This window comes from Sus scrofa, chromosome 13, assembly GCF_054392235.1.
Source record: "Sus scrofa isolate SSC_HxYL_T2T_F1_AM1 chromosome 13, Sscrofa_HxYL_maternal_Yorkshire_Landrace_v2.0, whole genome shotgun sequence".
Lineage (NCBI taxonomy): Eukaryota > Metazoa > Chordata > Mammalia > Artiodactyla > Suidae > Sus > Sus scrofa.
In genome coordinates, this window is record NC_139395.1 from 70877002 (window position 1) to 70902572 (window position 25571).

Below are 25571 nucleotides of genomic sequence, written 5' to 3' on the forward strand. Positions count from 1 at the left end.
CATAAGATTGATATAATACTCAGAGTCTCATACTACAATATTCAAAACTTCTAAGATACAATCCCTTATGTTGTATGAAGAATGAGAAAATTTTCAACTCATTTGGGAAAAGAAAATCAATAAATTCTAATGGTTACATGACATAGATGTTGGAATTTTCTGACAAAGATTTAAAATTAGCTGTTATAAAATACTCTAACAGCTTAAGAGGGAACCCTTTTAAAATAAATGAAAAGACGGACAGTTTCAGCAAGTAAGTAAAGGATATGAAAAAAAAAAAACCCTGAAATTTTAGAACATAAAAATAGCAAAATCTAAAAATTTACTGAATTGGCTCAAAGCAGAATCTAAATTACAAAGGAAAATAATCATTGAACTTTAAGATAGATCAATAGAGATGATACAATGTGAACAAGAGAGAGAAAAGAGAAATATTTCTAAAAAACTGAACCAAGCCTCAGAAATTTGTGAGACAGTATCAGACTAAATGTACATGTCATTGCGGCTACATAAGGAGGTTAGAAAGAGGGTGGTGTAGAGAAAAAAAATGATGTAATAATACCTAAAGACTTCCAAAATTTGATGACATACTCCTACAAAAGCACAAGCATACTTCAAATAGGATAAACTCAGAGAAATCCTCTTCCAAATGCATCATAATCTACAGTTTAAATTAATTAACCATTAAAACTAAGTATTTAAAGAATGGAAAGCAAACAAATTAAATATTGCCTATGGCATAACAATAATTTTCTAGGTTCCAACCAAAATTATGGAGACACAATGTTTTTAAGGTGATAAAAGGAAAGAACTATCACTACAGAATGCTATATCCAGCAAAAATATACTCCAGGAATGAAGGCAAAATAAGACATTCTCAACTGAAAGAAAACTAAGCAAATCTGTCAGCAGATCTCCAAAAGTTTTGCTAAAGGAAGTTTATGAGACTGAACAGAAATAATATAAAGATTGAAGGAAGAGCAAAAGAAATGATGTGTATCTGAGTAAATGTAATAGATGGCTATTCCATCATCACATTAAAAACACATTTGATGGTTAGAAATAAAAATTATAATAGTCCTGATGAAATTTCCAGTGTTTGTAGATAAAATATGTAACACAGCTACAACACAAAGGGGACAAGGATAAGGACACTTACATGATGGCAAGCTTTCTGTACTTTCAATGGAAGTGGCAGAATATTGATCAGAAGGGAACAATGAAAAGTAAAAAAACTACTGTATAGTCAAAAACAAAACAGACAACTTAAAACAGGATACCAAAATGTGGTAAAAAGAAAAAAACCACAAAAGGATGGCAGGAAAGGGAAAAAGGGAAACAGAACAGAGAGAGCCATCAAATCATGGTAGATGTATATCCAGATATATCAGTAATTACATAATAATGTAAATACTCTAAAAGTCTCAGAATATATAAAATATATCCCCTAAATATATGCTGCCCACAAGGAATTCCTTAAATACAGCCCATCAGTTTAATTAAAAGTAAAACAGTCTACCATACAAATAATAATCACAGAGAGCTCAAGTGACTGTGGTGCTCTGAAGATACCTTTGAGCAAAAATAATTTGTAGGGATAATGATAAAGTTCAAGTCATCATTCTCTAAAAAGATAAAGTACCCTAAATACGTGTGCACCATACAATGGTATATTAAAATATATGAAGCAAAAACTGACAGAACTGAAAGGAGTCAGATAAATACAAAAATATATTTGAAGATTTTAATATTTTTCTCAGTAATCACTTAAGCTAATAGGCAGAAAATCACAAAGAGGACACAAACAACTAGAAAATATTCATCACCCACCTGGATCTGGTTGATACACCTACGTGATATCATCAGGATATGGCAGATTCTTTTGTAGTATACATAGAATATTCATCAAGATAGACCTAATATGGATATTAAAGCAAATTTATAATAATTAAAATAGACTATATATATGAAGTGCATACAGGAATCATAACTGAATTAGACTAGAAATAATTAATAGAAAACAGGAAAATCTTAACACACAAAAATTGAACAATACACTTCCCATAATAATCCTTATGTCACACAAGAAGTCTCAAGTGAATTTAGCCAATATTTTAAATTGAATGGAAATTAAAGCACCAGATATCAGAACTTTGTGTAATGCAGCCACAACTGTGCTTGGTGGGAAATTTATAGCATTAAATGCTTATATTACAAAGAAGAAACGTCTTAACACTGTGGGCTTCCACCATAAGAAACTAGACAATTAAAAGTGAAATAAATCAAAGAAAGCAGAAATCAATGAAATTTAAGAGGGGGATGGTAGAAAATAATCAAGAAAACAAAGTATGAATCTTTGAAAAGATCAATGACATTAATAAAGCTCTTTAAAGTCTGACGAAAAAGGAGAAAGGATGTAAATTAGCAATATCAGTAAAGAAAGAGTATTTCTACAGATATAAATATGATAGTGAATACTACAAACAACTCTGTAAACATAAATTTTCAACCTAGATTAAACGGAACCCTTCCGTAGAAACTATAAAAATGTATTCAGGGTGAACTTGATAATTGATAATCTAAATACTGTTATATGTATTAAAGAAGTTGAATCTGCTAATACCTTTAAAAGAAAAAATGCTTAGGCTCAAGCAGTTTCACTGGTGAATTCTACCAAACATGTCAGGAAGAAATAACACAAATTCTGTACAATCTCTTCCAGACACAGAACATGCCCAATACATCCAATTTGTGTTCTGAGGCTGGCATTGCTCTGATTCCAAAGTCAGACAAAAATAATATAAAGGAGGAAAACTACAGACCTGTACTCCTCATGAGCATACTTGTAAAAATCCTCTGTAAATATCAGCAAATAGAATCCAGCAACATATAAAAGGAGTAGTACACCATGGCCAAGTGAAGTTTATCCTAGAATTTCAAGGGATTAATATATTAGAGCATTAATCAATAAAATTAATAATATTTTAATGGTAAAAAGAAGAAAAGCTAAATGATCAGTTCAACTGATGCAGAAAAAGCAATTGACAAAATCCAACGTGTATTTGTAACAAACTCTCAGAAAAAAAGAATTTAAGAAAAGTTCTGTTATGTACAGTACAGTGTTGTGTACTGCCTTGTCATCTGGTGAGACTGGGGGTGCCTCAAAGAGCCTGAGCACAAGTCTCCTTCTCTCCTTTGCTTTTTGGGACAAGATCCCCTAGCCAAACAACCCTTTTTATTGGGGGGATCATGCACAGTTCCTGTTTATCCCTGAGTAGTGAGTTTCAGTTTTTTGCCAGCTCAGAGACTCATTCAGATAAGCCAGTTATATCCTCAAGAGAACATTTTTCTGTTACTCTACCTGCCCGATGCCACAAACTCCGGCCCCCATTACCCCTTTGTGATTACTCTGCTTCTAAGCCCAGACCCCTGTGGCCCTGCATGGTATATAGTATCCTTCTCCCCCATGCTGTGAATTTATGTGACTAATTAACTGCTATTGATCTCATCTGTCTGGTGTTGACTGTCCTGTATTCAACCATCTTCATAATCCTAGGGCAAGAATCTCTCCCTCCCCAGAGGGATGGGTAGGATGCAATTAGAATGATGTCCTCAACTTAATAAAAGGAATTTAAATCAAACCTATAGCAAACATCATACTTAAAATGTTGAAAGACTGAATGCTTTCACTCCATGACTGTGGCCAGCAGAATTTGGAGATGGTTCCCAAATTGCCACCCCATAGTGTCAATATCCCGTATGATATCTATCTATAGAGTGTGCCAGGACTTGCACATGTATGGGGGTAGTCACGCTCTTGATGATGTTAATGTTAAGGGACAAATCTTATGTAACCGTAACTTGAAAAATTAAATTATATGAGACTCTGTCTTGGAAGCTGGAGAGAGATCATCCTATTTGCTTTGATGAAATATGCTGCCATGTGCTGAGAAAGCCACAAGGCTAGAACCTGAGAGTGGCCTTTAGTTTCTGTGAGTGACCCCAGGCATCAGCTAGAAGAAAAATGGGGACTGGATTGTGCCAATAACCTTTATGACCTTGGAAGAGGATCCCCACATTTTTAGACGTGAACACAGCTGATACTTTGATTTCAGAGTTGTGAGATCTTCAACAGAGAACCTAGTTAAGCCATGCTTGGGCTCCCGACACACAGAAACTTAGCAGGTTATATACACTTTTTTTTTTTTTTAAGCTGCTAAGTTTCTAGCAATTTGTTAGGTAGCAGTATGAACTGGTGTGTCATGTCATGGCAAAATAGTGAAGTATTTATGGAGAAAATACATTTAAAATTTTTTATTTTTTTATATGATGATTTTTATTTTTTTCCATTATAGCTGGTTTACAGCGTTCTGTCAATTTTCTACCATACAGCATGGTGACCCAGTTACACATACATGTAATAACATTCTTTTTTTGCACATTATCATGTTCCATCATAAGTGACCAGACATAGTTCCCAGTGTTACACAGCAGGATCTCATTGCTGAACCATTCCAAAGCAATCCCACTCTTGGGCATATATCGGGACAAAACTTCCTTGAAAAAGACACATGCACTCGCATGTTCATTGCAGCACTACTCACAATAGCCAAGACATAAAACTTTTTAGATATGGCAATATCTAAAGAGATCTAAAGAGCATTTTGTAAATTTTGAAATGTTTCAGTTTTGATATTTTGGGGTGTACTCACAAATCTGTCAATAGCAATTTACAGTTTTATGATCTATTTTTATAGGAAGAAATATGTTAGTTTTAAAAATAAAATTATAGGAGTTCTCCTTGTGGCTCAGCAAAAACAAATCTGACTAGTATCCATGAGGATGCTGGTTTGATCCCTGGCCTCATTCAATGGGTAAAGGATCCAGTGTTGCTGTGAGCTGTGGTGTAGATTGCAGGTAGGGTTTGGATCTCACGTTGCTATAGCTGTGGTGTAGGCTGAAGGCTATAGCTCTAATTTGATTCCTGGCCTGGGAATTTCCATATGCCACAGGTGTGGCCCTAAAAACAAAATAAAAATAAAAATAAAATAATAGACAAAGCATGAATGTTTACTCTTTTTTTACATATAGTGATTTTTATTTTTTCCACTATAACTGGTTTACAGTTGTCTGTCAGTTTTCTACTGCACAGCATGGTGACCCAGTTACACATACATGTATACATTCTTATGTATACATTAATGTGTACATACATTTTTATGCTCCATCATAAGTGACTAGACATAGTTCCCAGGGCTACACAACAGGATCTCATTGCTAATCCATTCCACAGTCAATAGAGTGAATCTATTAACCCCAAGCACCCCATCCATCCCACTCCCTCCCACTCCCCCTTGGCAACCACAAGTCTGTCCTCCAAGTCCATGATTTTCTTTTCTGTAGAAAGGTTCATTTGTGCCATATATTAGATTCCAGATATAAGTGATATCATAGGGTGTTTTTCTTTCTCTTTCTGACTTACTTCACTTAGTATGAGAGTCTCTAGTTGCATCCATGTTGCTGCAAATGGCATTATTTTGTTCATTATGGTGGCTGAGTAGTATTCCATTGTGTGTGTGTGTGTGTGTGTGTGTGTGTGTGTGTGTGTCACATCTTCCTAATCCAATCATTGGTTGATGGACATTTGGGTCATTTCCATGTTCTGACTATTGTGAACAGTGCTGCAGTGAACATGCAGGTGCATATGTCTTTTTCAAGAAAAGTTTTGTCTGGATATAGGCCCAAGAGTGGGGTTGCTGGGTCATATGGTAGTTCTATGTATAGTTTCCTAAGGTACCTCCATTCTGTTCTCCATAGTGGTTGTACCAGTTTATATTCCCACCAACAGTGCAGGAGGGTTCCCTTTTCGCCACACCCCCTCCAGCATTTGTTCTTTGTGGACTTATTAATGATGGCCATTCTGACTGGTATGAGGTGCTATCACATGGTAGTTTTGATTTGCATTTCTCTAATAACCAGGGATGCTGAGAATTGTTTCAGGTGCTTGTTGGCCATCTATATATCTTCCTTGGAGAAATGTCTATTCAGGTCTTTTGCCCATTTTCCATTGGGTTGTTGACTTTTTTGCTGTTGAGTTGTAGAAGTTGCTTGTATATTCTAGAGATTAAGCCCTTGTCAGTTGCATCATTTGACACTATTTTCTCCCATTCTGAAAGTTGTCTTTTTGGTTTCTTTTTGGTTTCCTTTGCTGTGCAAAAGCTTGTCAGTTTGATGAGGTCCCATTGGTTTATTTTTGCTTTTATTTCTGTTGCCTTGGGAGACTGACCTGAGAGAACATTTATACAGTTGATGGCAGAGAATGTCTTGCCTATGTTCTCTTCCCAGAGTTTGATGGTGTCTTGTCTCATATTTAAGTCTTTAAGCCATTTTGAGTTTATTTTCGTGCACGGTGTGAGGGTGTGTTCTGGATTTCATTGATTTTCATGCAGCTGTCCAGGTTTCCAGCAAGGCTTGCTGAAAAGTCTGTCTTTTTCCCATGTTATGTTCTTGCCTCCTTTGTCAAAGATTAATTGACCGTAGGTGTCTGGGTTTATTTCTGGGGTCTCTATTCTGTTCCATTGGTCTGTCTGTCTGTTTTGGTACCAGAACCACACACTGTCTTGATGACTGTGGCTTTGTATTATTGCCTGAGGTCTGGGAGAGTTATGCCCCCTGCTTGTTTTTTGTTCCTCAGAATTGCTTTGGCAATTCTGGGTCTTTTGTGGTTCCATATAAATTTTGGATTGTTTGTTCTAGTTCTGTGAAAAATGTCATGGGTAATTTGTTATTATTATTTTTTAATAGTTATTTCCCAAATATAGTTTTTTCCCTACTGTACAGCATGGTGACCCAGTTACACATACATGTATACATTCTATTTTCGCACATTATCATGCTCCATCATAAGTGACTAGACCTAGTTCCCAGTGCTACACAGCAGGATTTCATTGCTAAATCATCAGTAATTTGATACGGATTGCAATGAATCTGTAGACTGCTTTGGGTAGTATGGCCATTTTGAGAATGTTAAGGATGGTTCAACATAAGCAAATCAATCAGTGTCATACACCACAATAAAAAAAGATAAGTCAAATACCACATGATCATCTCAATAGATGCAGAAAAAGCATTTGACGAAGTCCAACATTGATTCATGATAAAAAACTCTTACCAAAGTGGGTATAGAGAGAACATACCTTAACATAATCAAAGCCATTTATGACAAACCCACAGCAAATATAATACTCAATGGAGAAAAGCTGAAAGCCTTCCCACTAAAATCTGGAACAAGACAAGGATGCCCACTCTCACCGCTGTTATTCAACATAGTACTGGAAGTCCTAGCCACAGCAATCAGACACACAAAAATAAAAGCATCCAAATAGGAAGAGAAGAGGTAAAACTGTCACTTTATGCAGATGGCATGATCATATATATAGAAAACTCTAAGGATTCAACCCAAAAACTACTTGAATTGATCACCAAATTCAGCAAAGTAGCAGGATATAAGATTAATATTCAGAAATCCGTTGCATTTCTGTATATTAACAATGAAATATTAGAAAAGGAATACAAAAATACAATACCTTTTAAAATTGCACCCCAAAAAATCAAATACCTGGGAATACACCTGACCAAGTAGGTGAAAGACTTATATGCTGAAAAGTATAAAACATTAATCAAAGAAATTAAAGAAGATGTAAAGAAATGGAAAGCTATTCCATGCTCCTGGGTTGGATGTTTAATCTTGACTCATTATTGAAAACTTAAATGAAAAGAACATATGGCTTTAAATTATAGGAAAGTACGTATTGCAAGCTTTAGTATCACCTAAAATGAAATCTGTTTTTAATACCTTAGATTAAGTGGAAGAGATAATATTTTTAAAAAAGGTATATATACATATACATATATATATATATATATATGTATTTATGTACGAACAATTGCTTTGAATTTTTTCCATTTATTTTGTACTTCTCACACTTCCCCCCTTATTTCAAGTTAAAATTTCTTGAGGGTATGAAATGTGTTGTAGTTGCTCGGTACTTTCACAGGGAAAAAACATAACATGCATACATAGTCTGTATTGATAATTGTTATTTGAAAACAAGCTGCCTCTCTGACAGCTTCTGTTCTGCCCTTGCCTCGATGCCTCTTCCAGCACTTTTCTTCCTGTATGGCTGTATTGCTTCATTTAGTCTCAGCCTAAATGTCACCTTGTCACAGAGGCCTCTCCTTACAATGTTGTATAAAATCTCAGTTGCTCTTTCCCTGGTCCATTGCCTTGCTTTATTTTTCTTCATTTAAGAAATAAAACTATGATGTAGCACTGGGAACAATGTCTAGTCACTTATGATGGAGCATGATAATGTGAAAAAAAAAGAATGTATACATGTATGTGTAACTGGGTCACCATGATGTACAGTAGAAAATTGATAGAACACTGTAAATCAGCTATAATGGAAAAAATAAAAATCATTTTATATATATATATATGAAATAAAACTGATTTTTCCATAGACAGAATAAGCAAGTACATGAGAAATGCTTAACCAATTTTAAACCTTATTTAATTTTTTATAACAGTAATACATGTTTTGTTGAATATTATATGCTATAAAAATAAGAGGAAAACTGCTTTTAACATTCAATGACATAAACAGGCTTTACATTTAAATTTAATACTTTCAGGATTTTCTTTGTAAATATTAACTTAGTTTCTTCTTTCGTTTCTAAAGTTTGTGACACAAGTAAAGCATGTATCATTAAACAGTGAACTTAAGAATGAAATGTATCATTAATTTTAAGTATTTGGAGATGCAAAATTTTGGAAAGCTATGTGATGTCAAGAGAGAATTCAAAATAATATATTAATTGTATCATCAATATGTTTGTTTCTGTAAAAATAGCATCAAATTTTCTACTGTATTAAGAGAATTCGAGGTTTTAATAGTTATTTAATTGATATTGATTCTTATATGTACTTATTTATATTTTATCTTCAGTTGACTAAACAATTAATAATAAAACCTTTTTTTTTATTCTTTTATGTCAGTTTTATTTTATTTTTTTTTTTTATTTTCCCACTGTACAGCAAGGGGGTCAGGTTATCCTTACATGTATACATTACAATTACAGTTTTTCCCCCACCCTTTGTTCTGTTGCAACATGAGTATCTAGACATAGTTCTCAATGCTATTCAGCAGGATCTCCTTGTAAATCTATTCTAAATTGTGTCTGATAAGCCCAAGCTCCCAATTCCTCCCACTCCCTCCCCCTCCCATCAGGCAGCCACAAGTCTCTTCTCCAAGTCCATGACTTTCTTTTCTGAGGAGATGTTCATTTGTGCTGGATATTAGATTCCAGTTATAAGTGGTATCATATGGATGGAACTAGAGAATCTCATCCTGAGTGAAATGAGCCAGAAAGACAAAGACAAATACCATAAAACCTTTTAAATAAAATTTTGTTTTGTCATAGGTTTGCTTCTTTCTTCCATAAAGTGTGGATTACATGATTTCAGTTTTAAAACATTCAGAGAATAAAATTAACCTACACAGATTGACACCCTTAAAGTCAACAGATATACAGAGGTTAAAACATTCTCTGAAATGTGGAATCAACAAAGCTGGGTATAGTAACATGATTAAAAGATATTTTCCATCTTGGTATTGCTTTGGAAGATTCAGTTTAAGCCAATATGGAAGTAATGTAAGAAATGTAAGAAAAGTTATGATGAGGTTTCAACTATATATTGCCATTGGACACTTTGAGATTTCCCTGTCTAATACTCATTCAAGTATCTAATACCTTGCAGAACTATCCTGAGGACTATATATATATGCATCTGTCAAGACACGAGTACAATGCATGGAGTGGACAAGTCAGGGCGTATGGACTTCTTATCGTATGCATTCATTTTCAAGTTAAGTTTTACTGTTTGCTCATACCATAAGCTAAATTTGATGATTTTTTTTTCCAAAATATGTTTCACCAGCACAAGGTCTCAGCAATGACTTAATTACTCTTTCAAAGAAAGTGGAATATTGGCTGTAATGTTTAGGTTTTCTAACTGGTTTTGTGACATGGATTCCTCTTCATCTGTTTTCTTGTCGTGTAACAGGGATGATATTATTTCCTTACCTACGGCAATGGTAGTAGGTGGCAATAAGTGGTAAAGATGGAAGGCACTACTTGCAAATAGCTTTCAAAAGTAAAAAAACATTTAAAATTATCTTTGGTTTTGCATATTTTATCATAGGTTACAAATTATTGGCCCTTGGACTGGTTGGGTCCTAAGACATTTTATTTGGTATATATGTGTGATTTCTTTCAGAAAGAGCCTGTGTTCTCCAGTTTACCATATTCTTCAGAAGTCCTATGTTCCTTTTGGTCTATTTCATTAATTTGCATTTCCTGTAAATATCTGCATTGTTATTGCCACTCTTAAGAGTTGAAAATGAAAAGTTCTACTCATTTCCTTGTTAAAACTATGGGTTAGAACATCCTCAAAGTTCTTTTAGAAATATATATCAAAGTCAGATTATTACTCCAAAATCAGACTTATTCATCAGTGCTCCTTGATATAACTCAGGAGGTTTGTGAATTTGGGAAAATAAAAAATACTACATCTTTATTTTCAGGATGTCTTTTAATTGTGATTGTAGACAACAGGCCAACCAAGTATTAGAAGTACTCAATAGAAATTACAAATATTTTTGTATTACATTACATATATTTCAGATATCTTGAATTATTGCCCTTTGAAATTATAGTGATTGTAAAACTCACTGCTAGATTGTGTTATTTAATATATTATTAAAGTGCACATATTTCTGTATTATAAATATGTGCTATGACTATTTGGATAATTGCATTTCAGAATAATGTCCTTCCTTTGTTATCTTATATGTTTTAGTTCATGCACTTAACAAATGTTATTCTGAAAGGTATCTTGGTGAGAGAAAAAGAAAATGAGAAATAAAAACAAAAAAAAAAAAACTACTGCTCTAAAACAGTGTACTTTTATCTAGAGAAAGTACTTAGTTCAAAACAATGTACATGTCAATTCTATGCTGTCATATAATCTTTTATTTTCAGTGGAAGAAAATATATTGGAAATATTTATATTCCAATGGCAAAATTATTCCTTTAGTCAATGTTTCTTTTCTTAAAAACATCCTTCCTACAAACACAATTATACGCACATTTTATCTTTTATCGCACTTAGCTAAAAGGAGCACAAATTGATTTAAAATTATGTATTAAGAATTTATTACACCCACCACTATATTTATATAGACTTGAAAATAGCACTGTATAAATCATACATACCAGGAGTTTTGAAAATCTGGATAAAATGTTTGATTGTAAAATTTTAAATAGCAGATCTGGATTTTGAGACTCTGTTACTTCAGTAATATACAGCTATCTGCTGCAACTGCCCAATTTATGTTTTCTACATGTTGGTGTACCAGGAAGGCAGCACTTTAATCTTAATGTCAGCTCTGGGTTTGTGCAAAATCTGCAGTCACTCCAGACACACCAGATGCTTCTCTGTGTATTTGAAGCTATCAGTGTAATGTAGCTTTCATTGGATCAGAGTACAAATATGAAGGATTATGTTCTTGCTGAACAAATTATGTTTTTTCCTATATGCCTCCCTGAGAAGTGATTATAAGAATTCTGACTTTCAAGAAACCAGTATGGCATCTGAAAATATCCAGGATATTAAAAGGTAGATAAAAATACCAAAGGCATTTATTTAATACTATTGTAATATTATTGCTCCCCACCCTAGCAAAAATAAATAAAAAATCAATATGGATAAAACATGCAGATACATTACATGTTTATATCCCCATCCTGGTTTCTCGAACCTTCAACTCCAGATCCTATTAGTGTTTAGGAGAATAGTAGTATTTTGTATATTTGTAATAAGTTCCTCCATGCACCCTAGATTGTAAACTCCAGAAAGTGGTGATCTTTCTTTTGGCCCATTGTTCCAATGCAGGATGCTTTGGAATGCTTTATTGGTGAAGTGATCCAAACTGTATCACAGGGGCATGACCAACTGAGACAGGGAAAGAAAGGGAGCCATTAAGTAGGTCCAGTAACTCAGTACCTCTGGAAACTCTGGAAAATAGGATGGGAAACAACTCAGAAGCTGGGATAATTCTCCAGCTCTCAGCTGTCATTGGCTGAGGGCTGCTGTGGAATACCCCTGCACTTTCCACTTTCCGTTTGTCCTGTACCGAGCTCAACAGGATAGGAAGAAACCCTCAGGCAGAGAATCTCAGCAGGACTGATGAGCACAGAGCTACAAGGGAGACCAGCTATGTCATACCAGGACAGGGTGAAGATGATTTTTGGGGGGGGAGGATCATAAAGGGTAGATTCTAGGAGGTTAAGAGGGAAAAATCTCATAGAAATTCTAAGAAGACAAGAACAAAAATAAAAATCACCTCCCAATGCTTCTTAGACTTTTAATGTTTTTTATTAAATTATAGTTGATTTACAGTACAGTGTCATTTTCTGCTGTACAACATAGTGATTCAGTCATTCATATACATGCATGCTTTTACTTATATTGTCTTCCATCATGTTCTCTCCCAAGAGCTTGGATATAGTTCCTTGTAATATACAGTAGGACCTCATTGCTTATCCATTCTAAATGTAACAGTTTGCATCTACCAACCCCCAACCCCCAGTCAATCCTACTCCCTCCCCCCTCTCCTTTGGCAACAAGTGTGTTCTCAATGTCTGTGAGTCTATTTCTATTCTGTAGATAGGTTCATTTGTGCTATATTTTAGATCCAACATGTAAGTGATAATATCACATGGTACATTTTTTATCTTAGCATAATCACTTAAATTTTTCAAGAGAAGCATATATACTCTTTAAGAGAACTTTTAGGGAGAAGGTAGTAGTAAGTATGGGTTAAGTAGATGCAACGAGGAAAGAAAATGAGTAAAACTGCAGTAGTGAAGGAAATCAAAATATGCTCAGTCTCCCACAGTATTTCAGCACAGAAAGCATGAAGCAAGAACCAAGGGCAACAATCTTATCCTTTCTTCCCAACAGGCAGAATTTGTACTGTGAAAATCAACAGTCTTTTGCTTCATCAGAATTGAAATCATACAGTTTGCAGACATACACTCACACTTGAAGTAATTTTATATATTTATGTATATCTATATATTTTATTTTAGAAAGAAATGATTCATTCTATAGTATCCATTGGAAAATTCCTCAGCATCTCAGAATTATGGGTAGTTTCTCAGTGTGAGGTAATTGTTTTAATTATTTTCCTCTGTCTAGAATATAAACTCTGTGAAATGAGAAACAATGTGTTTTTTAACCATCTATTAACACAATGCCTGGTATATAGTGATGATAGATGTATGAGTGAATTTCATTGGTTATATGAAATGAAGTCATTTCTATAATCTAGTGGTTCTTAAAGGGATATGATAGGAGATGATTTTGCCTTTTCACATCCCCCCTCTCCCCCACCAGGGACATATCTCACTGTCTGGAGAGATTTTTGGCTGTCACAACAGGAGAGAGGCTGCTACATGCAGATGCATACAGTAGATATGCTGCTAAACATTTTATAACGCACAGGATGGTCTTCACAACCAAAAGTTACCCATCTCAAAATGTCAACAGTGGGCTAGACTTTTTCAGCCTGGTATAATACCTAACACTGTTCAGTCATTAACATATTCTGTTCACACTTTATAAAATGCCCTTTCAGTTATTAACCAGCACGTTGGGGTTTTTTGGTCCACCGTTAGCATCACACAGAAGTTCTTTTATTCATTATAGAGTTAATGTCTGCCCAGTGTTTGGGGTTCCCCTAAAAGCCAACCCAGAGACAAGGAGTTCCACATAAGTAGTTTATATGGGAGGTGACCTCTGTGACAACAGCAAGAAGCAGGGCATTGAAGCAGGAAAAAAAAGGAAGCCCATAAATGGTGCAGCATAATTAAGATTTTTACCATTGTGGACAATGGGACTAATTACTATTGGAGAACCCTTGGAAACAGGGTATAGTGCAGCTCAAAGTCATCTGAAATGAAAGGTAAGGATGTAGTGTTGTGTATCCATACCCCCTTTATCATTGGCTGTAGGTGGTATTCAGGGATATTAACTCTCAAGTTCTTTTGGCTTGTCCTCCACACAGGTTGAGTGTATTCCACAGCCAGATAAAGACCTTTGGCAGAGTTTATTTTTGTGCATGGTGTGAAGGTGTATTCTAACTTCCTTACTTTGCATGCAGCTCTCCAGGTTTCCCAGCAATGTTTGCTGAATAGACTTTCTTTTTCCAATATTATGCTCTTGCCTCCTTTGTCAAAGATTAATTGACCATACGTGTCAGGGTTTATTTCTGGGTTCTCTGTTCTGTTCCATTGGTCTGTCTATCTGTTTTGATACCAGTACCACACTGTTTTGGTGACTGTGGCTTTGTAGTATTGCTTGAAGTCTGGGAGAGTTATGCCCCCTAGTTGGTTTTTGGTTCTCAGGATTGCTTTGGCAATTCAGGATCTTTTGTGGTTCCATATAAAAAATAAATAAACTCGAAATGACTAAAAGACTTAAATATGAGACCAGACACCATCAAACTCTGGGAAGAGAACATAGGCAAAACACTCTCTGACATCAACCTCATGAATATTTTTTCAGGTCAGTCTCCCAAGGCAACAGAAATAAAAGCAAAAATAAACCAATGGGACCTCATCAAACTGACAAGCTTTTGCACAGCAAAGGAAACCAAAAAGAAAACAAAAAGACAGCTTACAGAATGGGAGAAAACAGTGTCAAATGATGCAACTGCCAAGGGCTGAATCTCTAGAATATACAAGCAACTTCTACAACTCAACAGCAAAAAAGTCAACAACCCAATGGAAAATGGGCAAAAGACCTGAATAGACATTTCTTCAAGGAAGAGATACAGATGGCCAACAAGCACATGAAACAATTCTCAGCATCCCTGGTTATTAGAGAAATGCAAATCAAAACTACCATGTGATAGCACCTCATACCAGTCAGAATGGCCATCATTAATAAGTCCACAAAGAACAAATGCTGGAGGGGGTGTGGAGAAAAGGGAACCCTCCTGCACTGTTGGTGGGAATATAAACTGGTACAGCCACTATGGAGAACAGTTTGGAGATACCTTAGAAATCTATATATAGAGCTACCATATGACCCAGCAACCCCACCCTTGGGCATATATCTGGACAAAAGTTTCCTTAAAAAAGACACATGCTGGAGTTCCCATTGTGGTTCAGTGGTTAACGAATCCGACCAGGAACCATGAGGTTGCGGGTTTGATTCCTGGCCTTGCTCAGTAGGTTAATGATCCAATGTTGCTGTGAGCTGTGGTGCAGGTCGCAGACGTGGCTCGGATCCCGTGTTGCTGTGGCTCTGGTGTAGGCTGGCAGCTATAGTTCCGATTCGATCCCTAGCCTGGGAACCTCCATATGCTGCAGGAGTGGCCTTAGAAAAGGGAAAAAGACAAAAAAAAAAAAAAAAAAAAAAGACACATGCACCCACATGTTCATCACAGCACTATTCCCAATAGCGAAGACATGGAAACAATCCAAATGTCCATTGACCAATGATTGGATTAGTAAAATATGGTATATATACACAATGGAATACTATTCAGTCACAAAAAGGAACAAAATAATGCCATTTGCAGCAACATGGATGGAACTAGAAACTCTCATACTGAGTGAAATAAGTCAGAAAGAGAAAGACGAATACCATATGATATCATTATAACTGGAATATAATTTACAGCACAAATGAACATTTCCACAGAAAAGAAAATCATGGACTTGGAGAATAGACTTGTGGCTGCCCAGGGGGAGACGGAGGGACTGGGAGGGATTGGGAGCATGGTTATCGGATGCAAACTATTGCTCTTGGAATGGATTTACAATGAGATCCTGCTGTGTAGCATTGAGAACTATGTCTAGATACTTACGTAGCAACAGAACAATGGGAGAAAAAAAAATGTATACATGTATATGTAACTTTGTCCCCATGCTGTACAGTGGAAAAAAATGAATGAATGAATGAATAAATAAATAAAAATTATAAAAAAAATTCTAGACACTTAAAAAAAAAAAGACCTTAGGCAGAGAGTCATGGGTATTCACATGAAGTGGCTTGGTGTGACAAGATCAGTACCAAGGAGATATGGCAGGCAAGGCAGTGGCATCTCCATCATGATGTGGCAGGTTTATGACCAAATATGAGTTCCTATAGGGAATTGCATAACAAAAATTGTTTACAGTGATTTTTTACTAAAATCTTGTTTTCCTTTTAGAGAATCAGTACACTTTGAGCTTTAATCTTATCCTTGTGATACTATAGAATCGTAGAAACATGAAATCTTTCAGTGTGTCTGACCCTACCTCCTCTGTGACTTGAACAAATGGATATTTAGTTTTTCTTTCAGTACTTATGTCCTACTACTGTCTAATCACTTAATTAATTAAATTAATACTAAAAAGAAATAATCTGTTTTCCTTTGTGTTTTTACTTTTAATTATGAATTAATTAATGTCACACTGCCCTTGATCGATTACTGATAGAAATGCCTTAAGTTATAATACTTGTTTTATGCTTGGAGAAAGATAATAAACTCCAAAGAACTAGAAAAATGTTATGTAGAAAATGGTGACTGTTTGAAGATCTCCATGTTTTGTATACATTTGTGGTTTAAATATTACTCTGTATTTTGTATACATTTCTAGTTTAAATATTACTAATTATTTCCATTAAATACTCATTCCAATAGGTGTATGCTACCAATTTATAAGGAAACATAAAATTAGTTTTATAGAAACTTCTAAAACTAGTATAAATCTGACTCCTATGCAATATTCATCTCTGTCCACACATTACATTAAAGTGTGCTAAAATGTGTAAATTTAACCCTGATACATATGGGTTGAAGGCTTTTTTATATGATTTATGGATTACCGAAAGATTTATTTCTCCTCTCCAGTCATTTTTTTACTATCTTCTCAAGATTTATATTATCCAATCAGATAAAGACCACTTTCAACCATATTTGAATAACTGCTGATAGGTCATAACTTTTCTAGAAAGGTATATCAGGTACAGTAGTGATGTTCTTTGATTTGACAAATCTTGAACCGGAAAAGCTTGGCTGCTGAGATTTTCAACATCAATCCACTTTTTGTGTTTTTACAGGTATTTTTTTAAAAGTCTTGAAACACAAAAACGAACTATCTATCTCAACTTAAAAACTGCTACACACACAAAAAAAAAAGAAAAAAAAATTGTTACCAAAAATAAACAAAAATACTCAGTTTAAATTTCAGGAAAGACTATCAATGTGGATGATTGTATGATAGTGACAATAATGACTGCCATTGCTATAAATAATTCTCTTTAACTTAAATTATTTTTTTCTTCATAGTCTAATGAGATGCACTATAATTTTTGTGCAGATGCATTTATCTCACATTTCATTCACTGCTGTTATTATATCTCTCTATAGAGAGTTAACAGTGGGCAAGAACACTAAAGAATTTTTACACTAATTTTGCATGCTATTTTATAATTATTTTACAGAAGGTCGATGTAAGAGGGAAAGAAAGAGAGTTTAAACACATAGAAAATTCTATTTAAATCATTTAGATCATGCCACTGGAAATGTTTCTCAAATAGTTTATGAAAATTATTTTGTAGAAGGGATTTTAACACTATGAAAGACACTGGTTTTAATGGTGGTTTACGGAAAGATGTTTCTTGAAGAATTAATTTATGTATTTACAGTGGATCTGGAGTATGCCCTAGTTCCATTTTGATATATGAATTTCACTTGGTATCTTTGACAAAATGCTATAGCAATCAACCTGGTTTTTATTTAGCGCGTGAAAGGACAATCAGCCAAATTCTAATCTCAAATGTGTGAACTTATCACATATTTCATAAAATATGCTTCTTTGCAATATCAAAAATGGATTTGAAACATTTATGGCAAAGCACAGTACATGTAAGGCACATAAGGGTGGGTGAATTCATTTCCAGGGAATAAACATGGGGCTTCCGTTGTACCTTTAAGAACACAAGACTTTCATTTTTCTCTTCAGGTTCTAGTCAGCTCAGGAAACATGTAATTTATCAGCGGGCAGAATAGAGAGGCTAAACGTTTAGTGTGGGAAAAAAGGAGGGCAGCAAATCTTGAAAGTCATAGATTATCTGAGAGCTACTCAGTGCACAAATGGTTGTGTTTTCCTTCAGTGATCCCTGATTGAACTAGTCACTCACTGATCATTTGCATTCTCCTGCACAGATTTTCATAAATTGCAGTTATGGTTTTACTTTGGGTGGATATACTGCCAAATATGACCACTATTTTTTTAAATATAGGCTTTCTTGATTTGATTCTTTCCTTTCACTTCCTGTACCTCACCATGAGTAGAGTTACAGCAATGTTAGATGATGACAAAGAACCTTTAATATTTATACAGTTCAATTAATCTTCTAAACTTCTGGTCATCCATGAAAGGCAATCCAGAATGTTTCACCCTTTGAGGCTTCTCCTTTGAGTTTCAAAGTGCAACTTAGTTGTACCATTAAGACAGATATTTACTGCAGGAACTCATATTTTGTACATTTTAAGCTTTATATTTTGTAGCCTGATCATTTGTTCTATACACCCTATTTCCAGTGTATTGTATCTAATTATGTTGAGTCAATTGCAGCTTTCTGAAAAGTTCTAATGAAATACTTACTTGTCAATTTTTAGTTTTCTTCACTGGAGCTATTACTCTTAAATGTTATTATTTGATATGATTAATAATATCATTTTTGGATGTGGGTTACATTCTGATAAACACTTAAATATTCTGAAGGAGGTAGCTTTATTTTTAAAGATGCAATTCAATTGAAACTGACATTATGCAGTTCAAAATATATATATTTAGTCTACTTTAACATTGAAGAATTACAATCTGGGAATGCATTTCTTTTCATTGTTAATAATAGCTATGTCTAAAGATCAAGTCCTGTAGGCAAACCATATGCTAATCTTCACCAAACACTGCCTCTTTTAAGTAGATAATTTAAAACATTCACATTCTTCCCTCTTAGATGCTCTTGGAATATCTCATCTGAAAGGACTCTACAGCATAAATATTTGTTTTTTTATTATAATTACCCCTTTCCACTCTGCAATAACATACTGTTTGCATCATCTGGTAAAGACTCTTTGCAAACCAAGATGGGTAATAGTATGAGTGAGAAGAATCAACAGTACCTTCTAAGTGGCTATGAAGAAGACTGGACGTTGGGAGTCCTAGGAATATTTCATATGTAGCAGAGAAAATTGTGTAATTACTTAATGCAACATTTTACAAAGGGGAACGTTTAGAGTTATAATGTAGAAGTTCTAACACTTCTGTGAATAATGTTGCCTATAAATATTAAATATTGAAGAAACTTAACGTATTTAAAATGGAGCAGGAAGTGATGGCCCTTTCCCCCACCATGTCATCCTCAGCCTGCCGTTTGTCTGTAGGAAAACTTTAGTCAAAGAATTAATTTTATCAGGAGTTCCCCTTGTGGCTCAGTGGTTTATGAACCTGACTAGTATACATGAGGATGCAGGTTTGATCCCTGACCTTGCTCATTGGGTTAAGGATCCAGCATTGCCATGAGCTGTGGTGTAGGTCGCAGACAAGGCTCAGATCCCTCGTTGCTGTGGCTGTGGTGTAGGCCACAGCTGCAGCTCCGATTCGACCCTGGCCTGGGAACTTCCATATGCCATGGGTGTAGCCCTAAAAAAGAAAAAAAAAAGAATGAATTTAATCAGAGAGTGAGAAAATATAGAAACAAAGGGAAATAGTCAAAAGACCAAATAATAATACACTAGTCGTTAAAGTCAAGGACCTTTAGTTCCTTCTGAGGGGCTATTGATAATATTCTGATTTATATGAAACCGCCATGTGGAAGAAGGTAATCACATGATAACCAGACTATAAACTGCCACAATTCCAAGTTCTGGCCTAAAGGAAATGAGAACAAATTGACCGTGGAACTGAAGATTAACTGTAACTAAAACAATCAAGGTGATACTGATCAGACTACTGCATGACCAATTTCAAGACAACTGCCAGAACTGACTATGCCGCTTCTGCTGGTAGCCTTCCTTTGCCCATACACCCTTGAAATGACCCTTTAAAAGCCCTTGCCCACTGATTGTTGCGGGAGTTGGGCCTATGGAAATGAGTTGGCCCTCTCCCCTAGTTGCTGGACTCCAAAAAAGCAAACTTTCCTTTCCACCAACCTTGCCTCTGAGTATTGGCTTTCAAGCAGTGAGTGATACTTGAAAGTAATGTACTGCCCAGACAGAACCCTTTCATGGGGCTGTTGTTATGGTTATTGTTTTTATTATTAGTGTTTTAGGAGATTCAATACATAGCTACCATAGACCCTTTTAAATTGAGTTTGTATCCCTGCCATTTAACACCATCCAAAGACAACCTCTTTTAAACATGAAACATAGTTAACTAAACATTTATAAAGTAAAAATCCCTTTACTACACAAAATTAATCATAAGCAGTGGTACCAATGATTTGGTGATAGAAACTCATCAAATATTTCAAAATCTAGTCTAGATATTGAATTTTTGGCAAAGTTACACTGTCGGTATCTTGGTTTCACTGAGTCCTGCCTTCTCTAATTCAGTTCTAAATTTGGCCAATGAAAAATTATTTAGCATAACATTTCACCAAACTAGGTTAATTTGCTTAATTGCCTACAATTTTGCAAATAATTATTGAGCCCTTACTGTATGCCTTTTACCAAGATAGGCACTAAATACCTTACTCATAAAGATAACTGGTGAGACACCATTCTTCACCTCAGAATTTCAAGATTTATTCAAATCATCACAATCTGTGATATGATAGGAATCATGATAAAGGTATTAGAAAGAGAAATAGTAATGATACTACTATGAATTCCAATAAAGAGTTTATCAAAATTCTTCGGATCCACTTTTTTCACAAATATTCATTAAGTGCTTACCAGGGCTTATCAGAACACTGGGGATATCTCCATGAATGAAACAGACAACACCTCTCTTTAAATGAGGCCAACATGCAAGTGGGAGGAGATGGAAAATAAATCATAAAAATAAGAAATAAGTAAATTTTGTAGTATGCAATATTTGATTAGCTGTTTTCCTCCTTCGAAGCAAATAAACTTATGTCCTGCTAAAGGGACATATTTGGGGCAATTTAAAAAATATTTAGGAGTTCCCATCATGGCTCAGTAGTCAACAAATCCGACTAAAAACCATGAGGCTGTGGGTTCGATCCCTGGTCTTGCTCAATGGTTAAGGATCCGGCGTTGCTGTGCGCTGTGGTATAGGTTGCACATGTGGCATGGATCTGGTATTGTTGTGGCTCTGGCGTGGGTCGGTGGCTACAGCTCTAATTGGACCCCTAGCCTGGGGATCTCCATATGCCATGGGAGCAGCCCTAGAAAAGGCAAAAGACAAAATAAATAAATAAAAAATAAAAAATATTTAAATCCAATTACTCACATTGACTATTCAAATATATTAGAAAAATATGAAGTAACTTCTCCAAATTTGACTTCTCCAAATTTCATATTTTATTGCTACTAAGATACATATATATATACACATATTTAGTGACTCTGAAAACAAAGTGTATAAATTAATTAATAGGATGCAACAATCACTGTCAACAGGACAGCAGGTGCAATAAAAGTTGTACACCTGCTGTGCACGTATCAACTTGGATTTCATCTATGATGACATGATGGGAAAACAACTCCCCTTTGGCCTTGGTTAGGACACCAGATATGAACACATTAAATAAAGACTATGAGTCCTGGTTGTGGTCTGAAACCTCCTATTAAGTCCTTGTGTAAGGTCAAGAAAACACTGAATAAAAACTTACAAAAAGTGTGGCAGCAGCTTTGAAGAAAAAACTGGAGACGGCAGGGGAGCAATCTTTTGAGAAATGCTGTATCACCAATGCTGTCAGTGGCACAGGGGACAATACTGTGGGAGTAAAAAAGAACAAGTTCATAGATGACTCTGAGTAGAAAGGAATTCAGGAGAATTGTACTCTGAATGTGACAACATTCTGAGAATACCCTATCCAATTTTTTGGTTTATAGTTCCCTTTTCATGTGTATACAAAGTGATATGTAAAAATGTTTGTTAAATCTAAAACACCTCTGCAATATTTTCAGGCAAAAATTTCAGGTCATATGAATGTATAGCCCATAAAATTGGCAGGAAAATCAAAAGCCAATGCATTAGCTCTTTTTGTCATTCAGTCAGATTTTTGAAGTCTAGGATATCTTTTTCTAAAAGATACACTTTATCATGATTTAGAATTTAGATGTAGTTTCTTTGTAAATTAAATTATGTTTGCTTAGCTATTGCTCTGTTATGCGTACTGAGCAGTAGACTTAAAATTTCCAACCACTACTGTTCTGACGATTAAGCACACTTGTTTGTCTAACATCTTGCTTGGAGATAAATGGCAAGATGGTAAAGAATTGAGTACATGCCTCAACCCTTGTTTGGTCCATATTACAATTTCAGACACTCTTCCGTCTTTCAAGTTACTGGTCTTTGGTTATTACCTAATTTCCTCCTTTTGTCCCACGCCACATTGTGTATGCATGCGCATGTGCACACTCACACTCACACACACACACACACACACACACACACACACACACACGGGTAATTTTTTTTGTATCTTAAAAAGGTAGGGAACAGACAGGTTTTTGCTGTATGTATTTTTGGTGGGTTGGGGAAGGCAAGAATTCTTCCTGGTGCTCCTCAAATAATGTCCAGTGACTAGTGTCTTTATAGTTTTTTGATTAATTCTGGTGAAAAGGAAAGTGTAGCTATTGATGGATGGCAATTCATTTTAAAAATAAGATAAAATGTGGACTTTACATTACTGTTTTTGATTTAAGAATGTGATATTTTTCTGCTTTTTTGAGCTTTTTCATTTCTCTACATTCATAAGAAATGTATGAGACTCTGTTATTTATGCACATAATTTTTTGTGCTAATAATATAATTAATAAAGGGTCTAAACATCACTAGCATTTACACTAAAATTTCTTTCTGAAGTTATTGTAGACTTTTCTCATTTTAAGCTACAAAATTTACTTTTGTCATTGAGGATATTGGTAAAATCATAGAAAATCTAAATAATGCATTATGAAACCCTATCTTAGCAACAGGGTTATCATGTGCCATGAGTTCTGTGGTATGCCAAGTTTACTAGACATTGGAGAACAGTGAAAGTTTATATAAATGAGCATTTTCCCTTTAATTTGCATAACTTTAAATTTTATCCACTTTGATGCAATTCTTCCTTCCTTCTTTCCTCCCTCTCTCCCTTCCTTTCTTTATTCCTTCCTCTCTCCCTTCTTTGCTTCCTTTTTTTTCTTTCCTTTATCGGGCTGCACTCACAGCACATGCCAGTTCCCATGCTAGGGGTCAAATTAGAGCTATAGCTGCCGCGTTATGCCACAGCCACAGCAACACAGGATTCGAGCTGATTCTGTGACCTACACCACAGCAAGGCAACACCAGATCCTTAACCCACTGAGCAAGGCTGGGGATCGAACCTGAGTCCTCATGGATACTAGTTGATTAATTTCTGCTGTGCCACAACAGGAACTCCCAATATTTTTTCTTTAATTGTAGTGTATTCTCTCTTACTATAAGGCACAGAACACAACTGACTTTGATAGTCCCCTCAAATCAGGGTCATCTTTAATAGCTTCAATTCCTGAAAGGTAATTATAAAAAGTTGGATGGGGGTGCTTTTAAAGGGCAGTTGATTAGCATACAAAATATTTTTGTGACTTGTATTTTCTGTTTATGACCATCTCTTTCACCTATTTTATATTCAAGTCATTTTTCTTATCCTTTCTACATTTCCACTGGCCATGACTACTAACTCTTTACATCTATTATTTTCTTTTGACTTTTGATCATTTTTTTCCTTTCCTCCATCTTATTTTCTTTTATCTTCTAAATTTCTTTTTTTTTTCAGACTCTTTGGCTTTCATACATTTCAGATTTGGCTGATAGTTATCATTAGACAACAAGCAAACTCTTGCTTGTATTAATATCCCTTCTTTAGTTCTTCTTGGCTGGATTTATTGGTAGGATTTTCTATTCCTTCTCTTATTGGAACTGTTTCAGAATGTTGGCCATGCCTGCTATCCAAGGGCTGAGTATACACAGTGTTCCTGTAATAAAAATGAGAGCCTTTGGGTACCAATTTTATTAGCTTACCAAAATGTGAATTCTCTATGCCAATTTTATATAATATGACATTTGGATACATAACAATATTTTATGAAGGACATTGCATGATGTTGCCAGAGTTTCTATCTGATCTAATGTCTGTAACTGCTGTGCCAATAATGTGACTAATGAGTAGATTTAAAAAAATCAAATCTGACATTCTTGTGCAAATAAAGTATTTAGTCATTATAGATTATAATTTACATGATTCCATGAGATAAGAAGTTGGCATTGAAATACTTTTCTTAAAACTTTGAAATTTATCTTCTGTATAATTGATAACATCTCTGTATCAAGACATTCTACTTGGATGAAGTTACAAAAATAATCAAAAAGCCCATAACTTTAAGGTTTTTTTAAATTATTTTTATTTTTTTCCATTATAGCTGGTTTACAGTTTTCTATCAATTTTCTATTGTACAGCAAGGTGACCCAGTCACACATACATATATACATTCTTTTTTCTCACATTATCATGCTCTATCATAAGTGACTAGATGTAGTTCTCAGTACCATACAGGAGGATCTCACTGCTTAAGTTTTTTTTAATCACTAGTGTGTAATACAGCAAGGACCTAAGTTTCATGAGGAAGTATATTCTGACCAAATAATATAACCACGCCCATGAATTTTTTATTTAAGACTATACTAATGTGTGCCTTTGTTCCTAATTATATATGTTTCTCAGTCGAAACAGAAGTTTTGTCACTCTGGTGGCACAATCGGTTAGTACCTGGTATGTATAAAACATACAAGTTTTGTGTTTATTTCCCCAATTTCTATGTGGAAAAATATGTAAAAGAATTTTGTGAATCAAGCCCAGGTGTTTTCCTGTGTATTCAAAACTCATACTTAATTCCAAAGCACTTATATTTCTAAACCAAGAGCCAGATTTATGGGATATATGAGCTCTTTCAAATAATAGTGTAATGTGAAGGCTACTCTAGAGTTCCCGGAACTTAGGTCAGGCCACAGTGCCGTTACCTTTTTAATTGTGGTCTATTGTGCAAGACAAACTTTTAACTCCTGGGGTTCACTTTCCTCAACTGTAAAATGAAGGGGTTGGGGTGATACTAAGGGTGCATGTATATTATAGAGCTTTGGAAGGGATTAAATGAGAAAATACATTTAAAGCACTTATATATACCTCATGTATAGGAAACACTTGACAAATATTAGATCTTATATTTTCT

General features: G+C 34.9%; 1 protein-coding gene across 1 annotated transcript in view; it reads right to left on the reverse strand.

Annotated features, from left to right (window-relative positions):
* Nucleotides 1–1830: 1830 nt before the first annotated feature.
* Nucleotides 1831–25571, reverse strand: part of LOC146397399 (uncharacterized) — a 208726-nt gene continuing 184985 nt past the window's right edge. Inside the window, exons 3-5 of the mRNA XM_084989064.1 lie at nt 21989–22092; nt 2823–2928; nt 1831–1916 (exon numbers count right to left, since the gene is read on the reverse strand). The gene's annotated coding sequence lies outside the window, so the exon portion shown is untranslated. The remainder of the gene's footprint in view (nt 1917–2822; nt 2929–21988; nt 22093–25571) is intronic.